At 45.2% G+C, this 22,158-nt stretch overlaps 1 pseudogene; it reads left to right on the top strand.

Moving 5' to 3' along the window:
- Positions 1–5,881: 5,881 nt before the first annotated feature.
- The window catches only part of LOC142488025 (uncharacterized), a 39,856-nt pseudogene continuing 23,579 nt past the window's right edge, over positions 5,882–22,158 (top strand).

Genomic DNA, 22,158 nt, shown 5'->3' with positions numbered 1-22,158 from the left:
TGCAGCGATGCCGGAGCAGTGACTACAGGTACCCCAAACCCTGGCCCCCTGGACCCTCCGGAACCAGAGATATGGATTCATAGATTTCAGCTTTTCACACTTAGACGTTTTCTTGAGCTGTTTCTGCTGCCGCCATCGGAACCTATGACGCGACCCGCTCTATCGGTGCGACCTTTCTCGGGGGTCCAGGATTCGGGGATCCGGTTGTGGTCGAGTGGGGGGAGGTCTAGGAACTAGGGGCAAAAATAATTTTATTTCTAGGTGCTCTAGAACTGTTTATTCCCACGCCACTTAACGTTGAACTTGACTGCTAAGTGATCAAAGCTCTCTTATAGAAAAAATATCCGCTTGCGGTTTTGACGGCAGCCAACTCGTTCCTGGAAAGCGCCGTCGAAGAATCTCCATTGAAGTCAATGGGTCCATTGACTTACAATGGGAAACCGCCGCTCCTCCTCTCGGACGCCACCTGCTGGTCTTCACAGGAAACAGGACCAAAACAGCAAGATTCGCCATTGAAACGCATGGAGCTCCAATGGCGGCCTATGGGACCCTGCAAAATGGTGCCTGAAAAGGCGGGAAAATTACACAAAGGGCTATAATCACTAAAGAACTATTAACCCTTGTACTCCCGGATGGATCCTAGTGTGTGTGTGATGCAGACACTGATTAAACCAGACATTACAATAAAGCATGGGAACAGGGGAATATACATTTTCATGTCATAACAAGGGTTAAATCATATTTCTGGACCTCAGCCCAGTTAACCCCTTGTCTCTCTGGTGAGGTCAGGGGATGGCTTAATGGGGTGCAACCCCTTTAATACCGGGCCACCCCCTTTCTCCCTCTACACCAGGCCTTAGTTCTTTTTGTTTTTCTATATGCAAGGCCTATCTTTTTACCTAACAAAGAAAAAAGAAAAATAAAGTGCGCCAAATAAGGTGTAAGTATGAACATAGGCTATAAATGGATAAATATAAAACAAATTGATATAAAAAACAAAGAAAAACAACAAAAAAAAAAACATGTGACATGAACCAGTCCGGAGCATATAGGGCCTAGCTAAATGGGTATAATAAATGTGTAATAGAACCACAACCGAATTAATGACGCAGCTTCATAAAACAGGGAACCCCAGTCCCTGATGTGGGAGTAGCAATAAAAAGAAAAAGAAAGTTAGAAGCGCAATCAAAACGGGGCAGTGGTCAAACTAAACACCTTTATTATAAAACGTGTCCCTGGGAGCAATCTCCAGGACAACAGAAAAATTCCAATGTAAATAACAAAAAATATGTGGTATAAAATAAAAACTGTCCAGTTGTAATCCAGGGGGAGCATGAAGGGAAAAGAACATAAAACAAGAAAAACAATCTAAGTGCAGACAATAAAATTCAAGTGATATAAATTCTGCGTTCTTTCTTGGCTCATATGTGATGTCTACTTACAAGATGTAAGTCAAAATCAAGCGGTTTTGACACTCAATGGTCTCTGCTGTGCAGGTATTCCCACCAGGTGATAGGGTCTCCAGCTCTCAGCTCCGCAGCAAAGTGTATGTAAAAGAAATACAAACCATAGTGCAGACCAGTATGATGTAAAAAAACTAGACTTTATGGGGTTTAAAAATGAACACTTACAATAAAAACAAGTATTTCAGGCATGTACCACAATCATTGTGGTCAAAGAGAGAAGATTATTTGGTTTACACTTCAGGCTCACCCGCCTCCTCCGGTGTGACTTGGTGTGGACCACCACTCTCAGGGACTTTGTACCTCCAGCGGTGGGCGCATTGATCCAGGTCTCTCTCCCCTCGTGGGTTCCCTCTTCTGTGGGTCGATCACCTTCCCATAGCAGCTGCCCGCAGGCACTGTGGAGTTCTTCACTGGGATACAGCCTCTCTGATGGATGTTTCAGCTTCACTCGCACAACGATGCGTCACTTCCGCTCCGTCCCGATACGTCACTTCCGGTCGCGGTTCTGTGAGTATCTGTCAGTAAATTTCTCCTCTCTTCTCTCTCCTCTCTGGGCGGCTACCACTCTACGCGTTTCGCCAAAAAAGGGTGTGTGGCTTCCTCAGGAGTGTACCGCCCCCTACTCTAAGGTGACATTATATACCTTCCTTAATTGGAATTTGATCTGGAACACTTGTGCATAAAAAACTGGTCTGCACTAATTACCATCTGTGCCTTTGTATGCATGAAGGAGCACTTCCAAATAGGGAAAAAAAACCTCTGACTCATGACAGGATTAACCTGTTACTTTCTGGAACCGCAATATGAGGTGATAAAACGGATGATACTCATAGCTTTTTTTATGGGTAATCTGATCGTCAGGAAGGTGATTCTATGGAATCTAAATTTTGTCCAAAAAATTGGAAACAGTGTAATATACTAGGGATTAACTGTGGTAATATAGGGTTGAATCAGAAGGAGTTTTATTACATTTGTATAAAATTGTAATGAATATGTAAAAATATCTAGTTGTGCTATGCTGAAAAATAGAAATATGTCAATGTATACTACTTAGCGTATTACATCCAGGTTTTGCACTGTACTCAAGACTTTATTGCATTTGTATAAGAGTTATAATGAATATAAACATTCAGTTGTGCTATGCTGCAGAATATTATGTTTTGTATTTCCCATCAGAAAAGGTACTTCCATGCCTAGCAAAGGTCAGAGTAAAAATAAGATTATAGATTATGAAACCAGCCCCTCTTGAATATGTATGTGTATCCCTACAAATGTATTAAGTTGTTTACATGATGGAGCTCTCCCATATATTAATATATATATTTTTTATATATTTTTTATTAACATTTTTTCATACATTGAAAAACATGAGGTAAAATTTGTTTATTAATAATCTAAGCCCACTTGTGAGAATAAGTAACATCTCCCCTATTATGGAAACAATGATAAAGACACAATTTAACCCCTTCCCTGCTAGATAGAAATATGCTAATGCAATCATATATAGCATGTAAATATTCTGATTCAACCCTATATTACCACAGTTAATCCCAGAGAGGAGAGAGAGGAGAGAGAAGAGAGGAGAAATTTACTGGCAGATACTCACAGAACCGCGACCGGAAGTGACGTATCGGGACGGAGCGGAAGTGACGCATCGTTGTGCGAGTGAAGCTGAAACATCCATCAGAGAGGCTGTATCCCAGTGAAGAACTCCACAGTGCCTGCGGGCAGCTGCTATGGGAAGGTGATCGACCCACAGAAGAGGGAACCCACGAGGGGAGAGAGACCTGGATCAATGCGCCCACCGCTGGAGGTACAAAGTCCCTGAGAGTGGTGGTCCACACCAAGTCACACCGGAGGAGGCGGGTGAGCCTGAAGTGTAAACCAAATAATCTTCTCTCTTTGACCACAATGATTGTGGTACATGCCTGAAATACTTGTTTTTATTGTAAGTGTTCATTTTTAAACCCCATAAAGTCTAGTTTTTTTACATCATACTGGTCTGCACTATGGTTTGTATTTCTTTTACATACACTTTGCTGCGGAGCTGAGAGCTGGAGACCCTATCACCTGGTGGGAATACCTGCACAGCAGAGACCATTGAGTGTCAAAACCGCTTGATTTTGACTTACATCTTGTAAGTAGACATCACATATGAGCCAAGAAAGAACGCAGAATTTATATCACTTGAATTTTATTGTCTGCACTTAGATTGTTTTTCTTGTTTTATGTTCTTTTCCCTTTATGCTCCCCCTGGATTACAACTGGAGAGTGACGATTTGTGGGACTAGCGAAACCAGTCCCCACCAGCTGGGTTTGAGCAGGGGGTTTGAACCTTTCAATAATATTATCACGTTATTTGAACACAATATCACTGTTTAACAATTAATTGATTTGGTCAAAATATTCACTGTATATTATTAGTGTACACTAATAGAGTTAGCGCCGTTTTCTTTCACCTTCACGTAGTAAAATAAAAACTGTGCAGATGGAGCTGCTATACAATGGCACTCGATGGATCTCCAAGGGGTTAAAAAGCGGGAAAGTCCCGGTGGAAAGTCAGAGTCCTGCAAGTTTTGCGATGCCCGGGCAAATGTTGATATAGGGGGGATATACCCCAGGCATGAGCCAATGCTCGATGTGCTCACCCTGTATTCACTGCGGGTCCGTGGAGGACAGAAGGCTCTCTCCTATCCCACAGTATGCTCCGGTCCCGCTGAACAGGTGGACGATAGCGCACAGCCCTCCGGGTGTCCGGGTCTGATGTCACTTCCGGCTGTGAAGCACAGACCCTTCCCGGTAGTCTCTGGGCTGAGTCCGTAGGAGAGATAGGAGAGAGCCTTCGGACCGCCACGGACCCGCAGTGAATATATATATATATATATATATACACATATATATATATATACACATTTTAAGTTATGGTGGGTGAAAAGGCAACACGATACCTCCACCGTATTGCATATAGCAAATAAAAAGATTACTTGTGAGCACATTCACATGTCTTGCTCCGTTTGCCCCCACCTTGCTCTGTTTGTCTCCCCCCTGCTCTGTTTGTCTCCCCCCTGCTCTGTTTGTCTCCCCCTGCTCTGTTTGTCTCCCCCTGCTCTGTTTGTTTCCCCCCTGCTCCGTTTGCCTCCCCCCTGCTCCGTTTGCCCCACCTTGCTCCGTTTACCCCCCATGTCTCCGTGTCGAGTGTGTGAGTGAATGAATACAGACACCAACCCACAGTTAGTCATAGTCACCCACCCAAGTGTCACCCACCCAAGTGTCACCCACCCAAGTGTCAGTCCGTCTGTCTGTCTGTCAAATCCTCCCACCCGGGCCCTAACAATTTGATCATCCAACTCCCCTCCACTCCCTCCCCCCCCAGCCCTGCTACCCCTCCCTCCCCCCCCAGCCCTGCTACCCCTCCCTCACCCCCCAGTCCATACTGAATCCCCCCCTTTTGTCACATTGCATTGGGTATCTTTGTCTTTTGTTGTAAATATTAAAATAAACAGATTGCTTTGTAATGTTTTTTTCCGTATTAACAGTAACAAGAAAAAAGTTACGTAAAAGTTGCGCGCTAAAAAAATATTGTACGGTACGTGCGCTATGGGGGGGACGGGGGGGACCCTGCTGCTTTCATTTGTCCTGGGCCCCATGATGTCTGTTGGCGACCCTGCACACAGCACAGAGTACATCACCAGACGTCACTACACACACAGCACAGAGTATATCACCAGACGTCACTACACACACGGGCACAGAGTATATCACCAGACGTCACTACACACACAGCACAGAGTATATCACCAGACGTCACTACACACACAGCACAGAGTATATCACCAGACGTCACAACACACACAGCACAAAGTATATCACCAGACGTCACTACACACACAGCACAGAGTATATCACCAGACGTCACTACACACACAGCACAGAGTATATCACCAGACCTCACTACACACACAGCACAGAGTATATCACCAGACGGCACTACACACACGGGCACAGAGTATATCACCAGACCTCACTACACACACAGCACAGAGTATATCACCAGACATACGGCACAGAGTATATCACCAGACCTCACTACACACACGGGTACAGAGTATATCACCAGACGGCACTACACACACGGCACAGAGTATATCACCAGACGTCACTACACACACAGCACAGAGTATATCACCAGACGTCACTACACACACAGCACAGAGTATATCACCAGACCGCACTTTATAAGGTGAGTTTGTCACTATGTTTCTCACCAGCCCACAGCCAGCACCACGTGCAGCTCTCACCAGGGGGCGCTCACCGCACCTTGCTTGGGAGCCCACCAGGGGTCACTGTTCCATATGAGCTCAGGAGGAGCCGGTTAGAGGCGCTCTGGCCTCCCTTCTTCCTCTCTATGGTCCCTCTGCTGCAGCCGGATGTCCTGGTGCTTGAAACACTGATCCTGAGCACAGACACAGCACACAGAGTATATCACCAGACGTCACTACACACACGGCACAGACACTGAGGAATAGGCTCTGCAGCCTCTAAGTCCCTTTTCCTGTGTCCCCCTCACATTGCCCACCCCCTGCTGCACAGAGATCTTCAGCCTGTGTTATTGGGTAAGTGCTTTCCTCCTCCTCCCTTCCCCTCCCTTGTGTGACCTGTGCACATTATCCCAGTGCTGCTCTGAGCTTCCTTACACACAGAAGCCTGAGAGGCTGAGCCTCTGATAGTGAGGGGGAGCCTCTGGCACTGGGGGGGTTACTCCTCCTGTATCACAGGGACTGGGAGATAATGGGGGTTATTTTACATTGGGAATTAACATTAGGAATCAGTGAGGATAAGATTGGGAAAGTTATTAAATAGAGTTAGAAAGTAATTAGATTGAGGGAGAATTGGTTGGAGTTTAACTCCTTCATTACCACAGGGGCAGCATCCTGTGTGTGTTATGGACTATAGCTTCTCTGTGTGAGACTGACCCGTTTGCCCGGGGACAGTCCTGGTCTGACAGTATGTTCTGATGTCCCAAATATCTGCTGCATTCTCTCATGTCCTAGTTTTAAAGAACGTGTCTGGGTGGGGGAGGGGAGCAGGTCTGTGTAGAGGAGGGGGAGGGTGGAGGTCTGTGCAGAGCTGGAGATGTAGAAGTGAGACACAGAGCCCTCTTCCCTCCCCCAATCTGCAGTGCAGAACTACAGCTGAGGGAGAGCAGGGTGACCCCAGGCAAAGAGGTGGGTGCTGTGTCTGGGTCTCTGTGTATGCGCCGCCATATAGAAACCCAAGCATGTGGTAGCTTCACGTCTGTAGCATACAAGGGGTTAACCCCTCATTTTCTACATTTGCTGTCATGATAATGTCATAAGATATTGGGTATGTTTAATCCCTTTGGTGCTTGAGGGGTTAATGAGCTACACTTGTTTAACAAAATACCAAATGCTGGGTTTGAAACTGGTCAGGACTGTTTCTGTCTGCTCTGAATTTCAAAGGAACTTACTTGGGGCGGGGTCCATCCTGGATAGCCCACTCAAGGTGCCAATTGTCTTAATCAAAGAAGAGCAGCTTCAAAGTATTCTGTAGAAAGGGGTGGGCTTATGACAGTGCCTTAAAGTATTGTATCTAAGTCTGGGGGAGATTGTAAAAAGTCAGATCTGACCAGGGGCATGCTTGGAAAGCATGGCAGACCTCATCAAGGATTCCCCCAATTTATCCCCATTTAATTTGTAATTCGCCTTTTTATTCTTGCATACCAAATGCATAACCTTACATTTATCTGTATTAAACCTCATCTGCCATTTACCTGCCCACGTTTCCAGTCTCCAAGTCCTTCTGAAGAGAAATTACATCCTGCTCTGATTCTATTGCCTTACACAATTTAGTATCAGCAAAGATGGAGACTTTGCTCTCGATGCCAACCTCGAGGTCATTAAGAAACAAGTTTAAAAAGCAGGGGTCCCAGTACCGATCCCTGAGGTACTCCACTCATGACTTTAGCCCAACCTGAAAAAGTTCAATTTATGACAACCCTCTGTTGTCTGTCCTTTAACCAGTTTTCAATCCAGGTGCATATATTATTACTGAGTCCAATTTTCTTTATTTTGTACACCAACCTCTTGTGTGAAACCGTATCAAAAGCCTTTGCAAAATCTAAGTAGACCACATCAACTGCATTACCCTGGTCTAAATTCCTACTTCCTCAAAGAAACAAATAATATTAGTTTGGCATGATCTATCCTTCATAAATCCATGCTGACTATTACTAATAATTTTGTTTCCATTAGGTATTCCTGAATATTATCCCGTATTAATAATACACCTAAGAAAAAGAACTCAGCTGTGCGATCAGCTGAGTTCTTTTTCTTAGTTGTATTATCAGTATATTTCTCAGCACAGCACCAGTACTTACCCACCTATCTTTAATCACTATCAGCTGAGCAGAGGTTATCATTCCCTTCCCCCACTTCCCCTATTGTATATTATCCCGTATAAACCTTCAAGTAGTTTCCCCACTATTGAAGTCAGGCTTACAGGTCTGTGATTCCCTGGTTGTGATCTAGATCCCTTTTTAAATATAGGCACCACATCTGCTTTATGCCAATCTTGTGGTATTGAGCCTGTGGAAATTGAGTCCTTAAATATTAAATATAATGGTTTGGCTAATACTGAGCTTAACTCCTTGAGATCTCTTGGATGTATACCATCAGGGCCAGGTGCCTTATTTACTTTAATTTTTTTCAAGTTGCTTATGAACTTCTACCTTAATTAACAAATTGTTCATTTATTATGGAGGTTGTGGCTTCCTCCTGCGGCACTACTATTGAACTTGATTCTTCCCTGGCAAACACAGAGGCAACGAATTTGTTTAATACCTCAGCTTTTTTCTTATCTCCAATAATCTGTCTACCCATCTCACACTGAAAGGGTCCTATATTTTCTTTTCTCATTTTTTTTTGTTATTAAGGTACTTAAAGAACATTTTAGGGTTGACCTTACTTTCTATTGCAATCCTTTTTTCATTATCAATTTTTGCTAATTTGATTGCCCTTTTGCAATTTTTGTTACATCTATATCTATAAGTCTCAAATAATGTTTGTGTGTGTATGTCGGCTGGACAGCTCATTGGCCTGCGGGCCAGGCAGGGAGGAGAGACACACACGCACACTCTCCTCACACCGTGACCACGTGCGCCTCTGACCAACAGCACACACACACACCACCCCCTCACCTCCTGGTGCCCGTCACTCTCCCCCGTCAGCCGTACCGCAGCTCACCTTCCACACACACCCCCACCCTCCCTCTCCCGGTGCCCGTCATAATTCGGCACGGTGGGTCCCTTACCCGGGGTCCGGTTGGGCCTGCGTGGTTGATGCCGGCACGGGGGGGGAGGGTGGGTGGGGCGATCACCGTACGCTTGCTGGTTGCGAGCCACCCCCGTCCTCATCCAAGTGGCGATGCCTGGGGGAGAGTGTGATCACTAGGAGCCGTTGGTGCGGCTGCTGTCGGCGGACGGTTGTTCCCCTCCCGCTTGACGGATGGGGGGGGCGCGCGTTGCCTGCTTAGTGCCGCCTCCATCACAGCAGGTGGTCGGTGGTGGTTTGGCGCCAGGGAGAGTGTGCTCGGGCGGGAGCGCGTCTCCCGCGCGGCGGATGGGGGCTCCGGCCGTAACCGGGGGGCGGGTGTGCAGGTTCCCCACGTTGTGCCGCCTCCAGCACAGCAGGAGGGCTGTGGTGGTGTGTTTGGGGTGGGTGGCGCCGGGGGAGAGTATGATCGCGCTGGGGTGGGCGCGTGTCTCTTGCGCGGCGCCATTTCTCGCCCCTGCAAAAATTTGTGAGCCATGAAGTGTGTGAGCGGGGGAGATTGTCCGGCCCAGCCTGACACTCTTGCCCCCCCCCCCCCCCTGCCAACTTCCCGAACCCACCTCCTGCCCCAGCCAGATGCCACGGGGATATCAGTCCAGGAGGGGAACCGTCTGCCGGCAGGAACCACCACCCGTTCAGGGTAAGTCACCCACCGTCTCCCACCCAGTCACTCACTCACCCACCCAACCTATGAACTCACTGTGACTGTAGCTTTGAGACAGGCTATAATAATACGCACCAAATATATAACTGGGTTGAACTGGACGAGACTTAGATATGATAAAATATAATTTATTCCTTGAAAAAGGTGAACACACGAGATATACAAATAACAGACAAAATATGGACACTTACTTATAGGTTAGGACAAGAAAGCCATCAGGATACAGGATGGGCCATTTCTTCCATAATTCAGTTTCAGATGTTGACATCACAGCAATACATGAAGATCATACATGAAGACACATGAAAGACATTTGAGTAAGGGCTGACTCTGGTTTAAGTACCATTTCAAACCCATCTCTTAACCCTAGATGCCGAGTTGGCTAGAAAAAATGTCTTTGAAGCAGATTTTGGCTTCCATTGTAAGTGTGAAGTATCACACTTAAAAACACTCAGTTCCTTGGTTCCTGCCCCCAGTATAAGCAATTATGGCAGTTACCTTTTTGATCACTGGCCTATGCTAATTCTTGCAGGATGCTCTCCCTGCCCTATTAGCATAGCAGATGGGATCTGCATTGTCAGAGCAGATCCAAAATCCCATATACACTGTAAATAACTTCATAACTTCAGTTCAGTAGTACTTACTGGCACGCGAGACATATTAATACATTCCGTCACGCATGACGCTCCCAATGAGACTAAATATTACCGTGTAATACTAAAATTAAGAGATATTAATATTTGTCTCCTAGGACCGGCTAAACATTTGGTCGCATTCCTTTGAAGGCAGGCATCTTTGAGGGTAACTTAAACAAAGGGCTAGAATCACTATTCAACTATTAACCCTTGCCCTCCACGATGGATCCCAGTGTTTGTGTGGTGCAGTCACTGGAACAGAAACAATACATTTTTACAGGGGAATTAAAAGTTGGATGGCTGAAGCAAGGCAAAACCACATTACTGGACCCCAGTCCAGTTAACCCCTTGCTTCCCAGGTGAGAGTAGAGGGTGGCCAAATGGGGTGTAAACCCTTTAATCCCGGGCCAAATCCCCTCTCTCTTGACAATCTCTTCAAGACGTCCCTTGCATCGTCCACATCCCGAGGGGCAATGTGACGAGAACGTTCTCGGAAAGGTGTAATGTCACTCTGCCTGATAGTGTATTGGGCACTGTGACTGCAGCCCACGTCCATCTCACTCGCGGAGAATACGGCCCGGAGTTCTTCCAATTTGGCCGTTAGCCATTTTTTTAATTCGACCGGCAGGGTTGAGTCTCCGAAGTTTAATGTCAGCTTGTCTGGCTGTTTGGACACCGCAGTGACAGTCAGTCACTCACTCACCCACCCAGTCAGTCACCCAAAACCACCCACCCATTCAGTCAGTCACCGACCCCACCCACCGACCCCACCCACCCACTCACCGACCCCACCCACCGACCCCACCCACCCACTCACCGACCCCACCCACTGACCCCACCCACCCACTCACCGACCCCACCCACCAACCCCACTCACCCACTCACCGACCCCACCCACCAACCCCACCCACCCACTCACCGACCCCACCCACTCAGTCAGTCACTCACTCACCCAGTCAGTCAGTCACCCATTCACCCACTCACCCACTCACCCACACACTCAGTCAACTCACCCACCTAGCTGTCAAGAGGGGGGGAGCCCAACCCTGTCGCCCGCCCCCCAAAATTACATCTCGGGCAACGCCGGGTATATCAGCTAGTTCCTTAAAATTCTGATACGTTGTCTCCGTCCCTTCTGACTTAAAGAATCTAAACGCCTTCGTCTTCTTGTCCATTTCCTCCCCTTCCTGTTTATTTAGCCACATTGGTTTTGACTTATTTCTTTTATACTTATTACCCAAGGGTATACACTGATAAGTGTGCTTTTCTAACAATGTTTTAAAGACTGCCCATTTATCTTCTACATTTTTCCCTGCAAAAACATCATCCCAGTGTATTACGTGTTGTCATGAGATATTGGGTATTTTTTTTTTTTATTACTTAAATTTTTTATTGAGCATTTTTTAACATTCAAAATAATAATTAACAAAACATATAACAGATAAAAAGGGGGGGTCGGGAAGGTGGGGGAGGGGTAGCATTTGTAAAAATATAGCAATGTACACAACAATTTAATTACCACGTGTATCACTCTGTTCCAAATATTCTAATCTATATATGGGGATATACCTGCATGGCGAAACCAAGGGGCCCAAATCTCAGAAAATTGCGAGGTAGAGCCGTTCAGATAGGCTGAGAGTTTTTCCATATAAACTATATGCCAAATTTTGTTATTTATTTGGTTTAAGGATGGGGGGGCAGGTTGTTTCCAATTTTTGGCAATTGTACACCGTGTAGCATTTAACATTTGTGCTAGTAATCTAGCTTTTTTCCAGGGAATATTGGCTTGCCTAGCAATATATATACTGGGTCATGTGGGACAGTGATTTCTGGGATCTTGTGTATTAAGGTGAACACTTCCGTCCATGTTTGTTGGATTTTGGGACATGACCAGAATACATGCAGGATATTCCCCACTTCACCACAACCACGCCAGCACAGAGGGGAGACCGCTGGGAGAAAAGAGTGCAGTCTGGCAGGAGTCATATACCATCTGAATATTAACTTGTAAATATTCTCTTTTATTAGTACGCACGATGAATTTTTGGTGGCAGCTTCCCAGATGTTTTTCCAGGTATCGAGATATATACAGAAGTTGAGGTCTTTTTCCCAGGATAACATATATTTATCGGAGGATTTGATTGCTCTTGATGGAGGATAGGCTTTGATAAATTCTGGAGATGATGCCCTTTGTGTGGGGCTGGTGTAGACACCAGTCCTCAAACAGAGTTAAAGCATGGGGTTGGCTTGATTTGTAGACTGATTGGATATAATGCCTAACCTGGAGAAATCTGAAAAAATCGTTAGAGGGATATCATGATTCGTTTGTAGAGAAGCGAATGGGGGGACTTTCCCTTGGACGAGAATATCTTTGACTCTCGTGAGTCCTTTTTGAACCCAGGTATGGGAGAGCGGGTTTTCTGTGTAAAAGGGAATAGAGGGGTCCGAGAATAGGGGTTGCATGAGGGAAGGGGTACCGGTTAGTTGGAACTTGGATTTGAGGGAGTCCCAGAGATTACAGGCAAAGGATATCACCGGGTTCTTCAAACTCTCGGGTCGTCTAGACTTTTTGTTGAGCCAGAGAAGATTTTTTATTCTGCATGGGGAACAAATCAAATCCTCTATCTCGACCCACCTCCTTTCGGTTGGGTTTGCATGCCAGCTAACAAGTTGCCCCAATTGAGCTGCTCTATAGTAGTTTAGTAGGTTCGGAAGAGCTAAGCCTCCTTCTGATTTGGACTTATAAAGAATATCTTTGCGAACTCTAGGTCGCCTGTTTTGCCAGACAAACTTCAAAATTTTCTTCTGAATATTATTTAGATCTTTCTGACAGATTTGAACCGGGAGAGTTTGAAAGAGATAGAGGAGTCGAGGTAAAATGTTCATTTTAATAGTGGTTATTCTCCCAAGCCAAGATATTATATATGGGTTCCAAGTGGCTAAGTCCTTGGCTACCAGGTCAAAGAAGGGTTTAAAATTTGCGTTGTATAAAGTTGAATAATTTTTTGTTAGTTGAACCCCTAGATATTTATTATGGTTCGCGTTCCATTTAAAGTCAAAATTTAGTTGGAGTAATTTGACAAATTCTTTAGGGAGATTTAAACTAAGGGCCATGGATTTGGAATGATTAATTTTATAACCTGAAAGTGAGCCGAATTCTGATAGAACAGAAAAAAGGTTAGGGAGGGATGTGAGAGGTTTTGAAAGCGTCAATAGTATGTCGTCTGCAAAAAGAGCTATTTTGAATTCTTCCTGACTGTAACAGGGGACTTATCCCTGTTCAGTAATGTGCCTTTAATCCAGCAGTGTGGTGGTTAACCTCTGGTAGTTAACTACTAAACACCACCTGCCTGATTAGATGGCTTAGAAAGCCTGTCTTTTGAAACAGGAAGTGAGAACTCTTTAGCTGACACCTGAGCTGAACTTGGAGACACACTTGTCTTGAGCTCTACCAAAAAGATAGCAGAGCTGCTTCCAAGACACAGGGAAAACTTCTAAACCTGTATGCTGACCAACCCTGGAGACAAGGGAGCTGAAGCAGGGACCGTAAAGATTTTCCCTCCAAACCACAAGGACCAAATAAGACTTCTAAAACCTGGATGCTGATATTTTCTGTGTGCACGCATGGGTGCGGTTCCAGGAGAGCAGAGAAGCTTACAAACAGATAAGACTTTTATTCTTAAGAGACTGCTTATATTTGCTTATTGCATGCTATGTTTGGGGCTGGGGAGAAATGCTTGACTAGGGAGATGTGAATTGATTGCATAGTGTTTTCACTAGAAATACTCCCAAGTGAACGGAAGCTTTGTTCCCCCCCCCCCCCCTTGTTTGGATGTTTTCCTGATAAAAAGGAAAAGGCACAATAAAGCCTTATTATAATTTCACATTATAAAGCCTCCTAATTGCGTACCTCTGAACGTCCGTCCACATATGGTGTCCGAAGTGGGACAAGAGGTGTCTTTGTAGTTAAAAAGGACCGGAGAGTTTTATGTAAAAAAATTTGTTATGCTTTTTTGCCTACAAACAGGTCTGAGAAACATAGAAAAAAAAAAAACCTCATGCAGCAGAGATCAGAATTAAAGGGACACACCACTGCACTGAAACTTACACAAACACAGATGGACTCTTTACCCCAATCCCAAGAGGAGAGAGACTGCTGAAGCAGCTAAAACTTTATTTGTCTATCACAAAGCGTAATATGGTCATTGAAATAGGGGTTTTGCCTTCCAGCCATAGTCAGGGTTCAAGAAGTGAGTCAGCCCATGAAAAGGGATAGGTGTTTGTTGTTTTCAAAAGTTTCGCTGAAGCAGTGAATGCAGATGGTGACCCACGAGTGGTACTGATTTTGCAAATAAAGGTTGCCAAACCGCATAGGGCTACCAGCTGTGAATGGAGTATATGCAGAAAAGTGTGAAAATTGATACAGGACTGTGCTGAAGCACGGGAATTTTTAGCAAACAAATGCTGAGTGTAAAATTGCCCTATATAGGAAAGGGTTTTTCAAAGCCAATTGCTGAGTGTTGAGTCCACTGCAAAGAATGTTTTTTTTTTTCTGCAAGTAAAAAAGTATGCCTATTATCTTGGGAGCAAAACAGACACCCGAAGTGTGAATGCCATAATACCCAAAGATGAGACTGAAAATTACTGAACTCGGGCAGAAAACCAAATTCTGTTGCTGAGGCGGAGGGATTGCACCTAGCAAATAAATGGTGTATAGCAAATAGACTTTTTTTTTTTACCTAGCAACTGCATAATCTTGTATACCTGATAAAAGAAAATGCATGCACAGCACTGCTGATATTGAAAAAAAAAAAAATTACCCAAGAAAGAAAAGTCTACAGAGATGCCTGTGGGAGCTACGACCTCTACAAGCAAAATATGCCCATCTGTAGGACTATCACAATTGGGGGTTCTAGCAAATACAGTGGCAACAGCTGCAATAGCGCCTCCTGAGGTCAGGAAGAAAATGACACCTGATAGCCTAAAAATGGAGGACAAGATGCAGCGTTCCTGTAATGAACCCTACCCCACTGAAGAGTGGCCCTTCCAGTCCAATAAAGAGGAAGACATCTCTTACGGGGAACCTGAACCGAGTCACACCCACAAAACACCCCAAGAATAGTGGGGGTGTCTGAACTTGGCACGAACAGAAAAGACCGCTCCCTTTGATGACGAATATGATCAGCAGGAGACAGAGCGGGAGCAGTGGATCACTGAATATTTCCGTCAGCTATTACAGTTGCAAGAAAAGCCGGGTGGATCCAGTGACGCTGCTAAAACTTCAAATGAAGATGGAGACCCCAGTATCCCTGAAGGGACGGTGTCATCCAAATCAAAAAGAAAGAAAAAGAAAAGCGGTTCTTCACTTACCGTGGAAGTAACAGACACGTCCGCAGATCCTGTGGAGGAAAAGGGGGACCGAGATGCCCTGCAGGCTAGAGAAAATGGAGAATTCGTCCAGCGTATAACCGAATATCCAGAGGGCCCAAGGCAGAAGTCGTGTACCCCAAAGAAGTGTCTGTCCGGTGCCAACAGTGAGGAACCCTCAACCAGTCATCCCAGGGAAGTGGAGCCGGAACCAGTGAGTGACGATCCCTTGACCAGCCCTGAAGACGCCCTGAAAATTGCCAGGCGTGACTGTGATTTACTCCATGAACAATTGAATCAAAAGAAAGATGGTTACACGGAGCTACTGAAAAATAACGTGAAGCTACAGGAATATGTGCTCGCAATGTACTCTACAGCCAGGACAGAATTGGACGATCTCAAGACTGAGCTAGATACTGCAAATGCTGCTATTTCCACCATGGATGAAAAGCAGAGCCAATCTGATAAAATGGTGGCTACGCTAAAGCGGAAGTATGAGGAGGCACTGAAGCAGATGACAGTCTTCCAGCAAGAGGTTCACACACTTCTCATAGAGCTGAATGCCTCACAACAGGAGGTCAACAGTGTCCAGATAGAGGTGGACGTAGCTCAGAAAGAGGTTCAGACACTCCACAGAGCACTGGATGCCTCACATCATGAGACCAACAGCTGCCGCACAGACCTGGAAGTTTCCAGAAAGGAACTACACAGTCTCACTGAGGAGCTGGACATTTCAAGGAAAACTATCCTACATCTTAACTTAGATCTCAAAGTCTCTCAGAAGGAGCTTCAGAACTTAAACCTGGAGATGGAAGTCTCACGCCAGGAGACAGTCCGCCTCCAAGCAGATGTGCAAAAATGGAAGGTGGACTGCAAGGAAGCCCTGAATAGTACAGAGACTGAAAAAAGAGAAAATTTAAGATTAAAAAAAGAAAATTCTGAGTTGACAGAATACGTCAAGGGAAAGAATGAAGAGCTGCAGGCTCTTAAAGAAATAAATAAACTTTTGAAAGAGGAAATGTTTGAAGCAGAGCACCGACTGCAGAACCAACTGCAAGGTCTGCGTACACACCTCCAGTATGCTGAGGAGAAGCAGCAAACGCTACAGGAAGAAAAACTGCAGGCTGCTAAAGAGGTACAAGCGCTGCAGGAACATCTGAATACCCAGTACGTCCCCACAGAGCAGTATGAGGAGCTAAAGGCCACGCTGCATGTCTTCAGAGCTTCGTTGGAAGCGGAGCTTCAATACCAGGTGACTCTGTATGAGAGGGAGCGTGAGAAGGCTCAGAAACTGGAGCAAGAGCTGGAGAGACAGAGAGACTGTTCCATTCCCTTGAGTCAGTACACCAAGGAGAAAACAGACGCAGCGGCAACCTTGACGACAAAAATTACAGAGCTCCAGAATATGAAGGAGACTGATACAGATTCCTCCAATACGGAAAAAGGTATTGGCTCTGCCCAAGCATCAGTATCCCACAGTAACTAATGCCCGCAAGGACAAGGGTACAGTGAGAGTTGGGGACTCCACACAACTTCAAAACAAAATTACGAAGTTTGAGCCACCAAAGAAAGCACTAGCCAAACCTACAGCTGCCCAACAGGCAACAAACAGAGGTAGGAGTGCAGAATCAATGCCAGAAGAATCCTTAGCTGAAGAAGCTGAACTGGCGACTCCGTGGTGTGGAGAAGCTGCAGAAAGACCACTTCAAGAGCAGATAACTCTAAGGGCTAGTCCTAACTGCTCTACAACTGTTGCCATACACTTTGTCTACAAAAAGAGGAGTGCCCGACGCAACAGAATTCTCAAGACCGCGCACGTGATAAAAAGACTTTACGTGGAAAAAGTCCTCCTCGAGTGACTGAGGAGTGCTGATCTCAAGCATCTTCGGGAGGAGACAAAAATAAACTGGAGAAAGGGCTCCAATCCCAGCGGGACAGAGGGTTCTCTTCCTCCATCCACTCTCATTCAAGTCACAGAGAGATCTAGAATGAGAGTGTAAGGATGGGCTTTGACCGTGGTAAGCCCGAGCTTCCCACAAACAGGGGAGGTATGTAACAGGGGACTTATCCCTGTTCAATAATGTGCCTTTAATCCAGCAGTGTGGTGGTTAACCTCTGGTAGTTAATTACTAAACACCACCTGCCTGATTAGATGGCGTAGAAAGCCTGTCTTTTGAAACAGGAAGTGAGAACTCTTTAGCTGACACCTGAGCTGAACTTGGAGACACACTTGTCTTGAGCTCTGCCATAAAGATAGCAGAGCTGCTTTCAAGACACAGGGAAAACTTCTAAACCTGTATGCTGACCAACCCTGGAGACAAGGGAGCTGAAGCAGGGACCGTAAAGATTTTCCCTCCAAACCACAAGGACCAAATAAGACTTCTAAAACCTGGATGCTGATATTTTCTGTGTGCACGCATGGGTGCGGTTCCAGGAGAGCAGAGAAGCTTACAAACAGATATGACTTTTATTCTTAAGAGACTGCTTATATCTGCTTATTGCATGCTATGTTTGGGGCTTGGGAGAAATGCTTGACTAGGGAGATGTGAATTGATTGCATAGTGTTTTCACTAGAAATACTCCCAAGTGAACGGAAGCTTTGTTCCCCCCCCCCCCCCTTGTTTGGATGTTTTCCTGATAAAAAGGAAAAGGCACAATAAAGCCTTATTATAATTTCACATTATAAAGCCTCCTAATTGCGTACCTCTCTGAACGTCCGTCTACACTGACCAACAGAAATACCCGCAATATTGGGGTTCATCCTTATCTGGCATGCTAATGGTTCTATGGCTACGGCAAACAACAAAGGTGAGAGCGGACAACCCTGCCTAGTTCCATTTAATATTGAAAAGGGGTCAGACAAAGAGCTGTTCGTCCTCACAGTGGCCGTTGGTGTGGAGTATAGTGTGTTTATACTATTTAAAATTTTGGCTGTGAATCCCATCTGCGAAAGCGTAGCTGACATAAACTGCTAATCGATCGAACGCTTTTTCTGCGTCTAAGGAGAGTAATAGAGATGGGCACTTTGTGAGATTTGCTACGTGTATTAGATTCACTGTCCTCCTTGTGTTGTCAAGGGCTTGTCTGCCCAGGACAAACCCCACCTGGTCCGGATGAACCAATTTAGGGAGGATACTATTTAATCTGCTGGCCAAGATCTTTGCGTATAGTTTTAGGTCGTATTTAACAGCGAAATAGGTCTGTAGCTCGAACACAACAGAGGATCTTTCCCCTCTTTGGGGATTACTACTATGGTAGAGCGAAGCATATCCCTAGGGGGAGGGGGGGGGGAGGCCTAGTTGCATCTCATTGAATACTTTGGTAAGAAATGGGAGGAGAGTTGTGGAATATTTCTTATAATAAAGATTAGAAAATCCATCCGTACCAGGGGCCTTCCCAATTTTCAGGGATTTTATTGCTTCCATAATTTCCAGGGGCTCTATTTTTTTCAAGGTTTGTGGTGTCATTTGGGTCTAGAGTGGGGAGTCGGCATTCTGCTAGATAATTCCGAATCTTTATTGCTCTTTTCTCTTTAGCCGAGTCTCCCACTGGGCCTGGTAGATTGTAAAGGGATGTGTAGTAGTCTCTAAATGCGTCACTTATAATTTTGGGGTTGTGGGATACTGAGCCATTTTTAGTGTAGATGTTATGAATTTTAGCTTTAGCTTGTTTTTGCTTTAGAGGTTTAGTTCGCCCCTCACTGAGATTATTTGCCTGTAATATTTCCAGGAGGGGTTTGACTTGTGAATAAATTCTAGCTCTGATAATTTCTGTGTTAGTATTTCAATTTGTTTTGTTTTTTTTCTTTTTTTTTCCGAGAAGCCAGGGCAATCAGTTTGCCTCTTATCACTGATTTGTTGGCTTCCCAAAGGGTAAAAGAGGAAACCTCTGGGGTATTGTTTATTTCAAAATATTGGGCCAGATCTTTTTCTATTAGTTGGTGATTTTGTGGGTTCAATAGTAGGGATTCATTCAGGGACCACGACCTTGTTGTATTTTTGGGAGTGAGGCCTAGTAGTCTGATTATAGGTGTAGAGTGGTCTGACCAAGCAGAGGGGGCGATTACTGCTGAGGAGATATTATCACTAATTTGTTGGTCTATTAGGATATAGTCAATTCGAGAATAGCTATTATGGGGGTGAGAAAAAAAGGAAAAATCCTTTACTTTGTTATTTACTAATCTCCAGGAGTCTACCAACAGCAGCTCCTTGGTCATAGATATGAGACCCCGAGTAGAGGGAGCTATTTTTTGTGGCGGTGGGAGACTGGGGGATTTATCTAGATTTGGGTCCATAATTGCATTTAGGTCTCCTGCTAAAATGAATAGACCTTTCTGGACGGAAAGGATTAAACATTTTAGTTCTTGGAAGAAAGATTCTTGATTGTCATTAGGGGCGTAAGTGTTGACTATTGTTATATCGGTGGAGTCCAATGACCCAGTAATAATTAGAATTCTTCCAGCAAGGTCACTTTTAATTTTGTCTACTTTGAAATTTTAATTTTTATGGAGGAGTGTAGCTACACCATTCTTTTTCATGGGAGCTGATGAGTGGTAGACTAAAGGGTAGTCACTGCTAAACAGCAGCGATTGGTCCTCTTTTTTCAGATGGGTCTCTTGTAACAAAATTATATCTCCTTCCAGTCTTTTGGCTTCCAAAAGAGCAATGCGTCTCTTTCGGGGGGTATTTAAGCCCTTGGTGTTTTGGGATATTATATTAATCGGCATGGTGGTGGTTCAGAGTTCTGTGATACAAATGAACAGAGTGATAACTTACATATAGTTGAAGGGTCGGTACCTCCGTCCTCCGAAACAATCTGGTATGGGAACATATATAACGAGAGATATACATATTATTCCATAAAAGTGGCAAATGCTTACAAAACTTGGAGGAGGGGAAGGGTAGAGGCGGGAGGGAGGGGTAAACCGAGGACCCCGGCTTACAAACATTGTTTGGGGGGACCAGCCATAGTGGGACCCGTGGTGCGAGTCTCGCACTCACAGGTTAAGTGAACGTGAGGGGGGCGGGCAGTGGCCCAGCGGCTCGACACCGCAGTGCTCCTTTGTTTAGGAGCTAAGCTTTCAAAAAGGGAAAACAAAATCACCCCAAAGAGTACGGGGTGGGTTGTGTGTGTGATCTTACACATCAGGGGAATAAAAACAAGAATGGGGGGTATTGAACGTTATAACTGTTTACAGCAACATGTCCTTACTCAATTTATAAAAGACCATTAAGTAGGATTGGTTGGCAGCTATAAATTGGCAGGCTCTGCACTCGAAGTCTAAGGGGGTGGAGAGGGACAAGAAACATGGAAAAAATCGCCTAGGACGTAGCCTCTGATATTTCAGTCTAATAAAAATTTAGTAGTTGAACTTTGGGAGACCAAATCAATTATAGGCAACATATCGGTCTAGAACGTGTATTGTAAAAACATTTCTATCTAGAAAGCAGTACCAAACAAACATTGTATATCAGTCCCTCTGAATGTTCAGATTAGTACAAACTGACTGTCAAACTTTAAATGTCTCAACTTTGTGGGTAACTTGGGAGAACAGTTCCACAGTGAACAAAGACATAGCCTGAGTTTTGGAGTTTGCACACGTTGGAAACTTTAGAGGCTAAACTCAGTGGTTTCTTGATGTGCGGGTTGTCGTGGTCATTGTGGCTTTGTCGAGTTGGTCAACGTGCTCCAGATATCTCGACCGTTGATTAGTTTTTAGATAGATTGTTGGAGTGAACCACGTCACAGCTTGTACCTTATGACCAGACCACGTTTTGGTTTGCCAGTCGTCTTGAATGGGTATTAGGAGAGTTTCCAGCTCTAGTTTTTCAAGTGGGTTGGGTCCTAGCTCGCCCAGTGGTTGGGGCTTTCGCCCATGCCTGGTGTTGTGCCAGAGGTGATTGACTAGGCCTTTGAGAGGCTTCCGGATCTCCTGGTTCGAGTAGGCCCAATGTTCGTAGTTTTGCCTCACCGTCCACTGGTGAGAGTAGAATATGCATAGTTTCTTGGTAGGTGAACAGTAGTTTACACGGGAAGCCCCAGCGGTAGCGGATTTTGTTGTTCCGCAGTGAGTTGGTGATCTGTGCGAATATTCTCCGCTTATTCAGCGTGGTTTGAGCCAAGTCCGGGAAGATGAGGAGTGGAACATTATCTTGCTCTGTTTGGAGTTGTTCTAGCGACTCTCAATATTTCCTCTTTAATACGGAAATAGTGTAGGCGTGTGATCACGTCCCGTGGCTTCGCTGGGTCTAGGCCTTTCGGTCTAGGAAGCCTATGTGCTCTGTCCATCTGAAGTTTTTCATCCGATGTTTCGGGTAACAGGGACTTGAAAAGCCGGGTGAGATGTGCGTCTAATTGGGCGTTGTCCACTTCCTCCGGGACGCCTTTGATCCGCAGGTTATTGCGTCGTGACCGGTTCTCCGTGTCTTCTAGTTTTTCGAAGATTGTTTTGACTTGAGTTTTTAATTCTTCGATTTCTTGCGGCTGGGACTCTTGTGCCAGGGTGGTATTATCCACCTTCTCCTCCACTTCCACAATGCGGTCTCCTATGGACGCTATCTCCGCTCTGATGCTGTGAAAGCTTTTTAATTCCTGTACAAACCCCATCATTGCTTTGCGGGTAAGTGGGGCATCCGTCTCCTCTCCAGCGTCTGGATCTGATTCTGCGTCTCCGTCTG

This window comes from Ascaphus truei, chromosome 2 (assembly GCF_040206685.1).
Source record: "Ascaphus truei isolate aAscTru1 chromosome 2, aAscTru1.hap1, whole genome shotgun sequence".
In the NCBI taxonomy this organism is placed as follows: domain Eukaryota; kingdom Metazoa; phylum Chordata; class Amphibia; order Anura; family Ascaphidae; genus Ascaphus; species Ascaphus truei.
The sequence above is the reverse complement of the archived record's forward strand: the minus strand, read 5'-3'. Positions and strand labels throughout refer to the sequence as shown.